The 426-nt window shown below is 38.7% G+C and overlaps 2 protein-coding genes across 2 annotated transcripts in view; one reads left to right on the forward strand and one right to left on the reverse strand.

The window, feature by feature from the left end:
• LOC119428937 (dTDP-D-glucose 4,6-dehydratase) overlaps positions 1-426 on the forward strand; it is an 11,339-nt gene that overhangs the window by 5,668 nt on the left and 5,245 nt on the right. The gene's annotated exons all lie outside the window — the stretch shown is intronic.
• Positions 1-426, reverse strand: part of gpr180 (G protein-coupled receptor 180) — a 6,497-nt gene that overhangs the window by 3,901 nt on the left and 2,170 nt on the right. The window lies entirely within an intron of this gene.

A 426-nucleotide genomic window follows, 5' to 3' on the forward strand; every position in this document is an offset into this window, starting at 1 on the left:
AAGGTTAGCCTCTTAGTTTTGCTAAGGTTAGCTTGTGGTTTTGCAAAGGTTAGCTTGTGGTTTTGCTATGCTAATGTTAGCTTGTAGTTTGGCTACGGTTAGCCTCTTAGTTTTGCTAAGGTTAGCTTGTAGTTTTGCTAAGGTTAGCTTGTAGTTTTGCTAATGTTAGCTTGTGGTTTTGCTAAGGTTAGCTTGTGGTTTTGCTAAGGTTAGCTTGTAGTTTTGCAAAGGTTAGCTTGTAGTTTTGCTAAGGTTAGCTTGTAGTTTTGCTAAGGTTAGCTTGTGGTTTTGCTAAGGTTAGCTTGTGGTTTTGCTAAGGTTAGCTTGTAGTTTTGCTAAGGTTAGCCTCTTAGTTTGGCTAAGGTTAGCTTGTAGTTTCGCTAAGGTTAGCTTGTAGTTTTGCTAAGGTTAGCTTGTAGTTTTGCT

The sequence above is a fragment of the Nematolebias whitei genome, chromosome 23, assembly GCF_014905685.2.
Source record: "Nematolebias whitei isolate Nwh7 chromosome 23, NemWhi1, whole genome shotgun sequence".
Taxonomy (NCBI): Eukaryota; Metazoa; Chordata; class Actinopteri; order Cyprinodontiformes; family Rivulidae; genus Nematolebias; species Nematolebias whitei.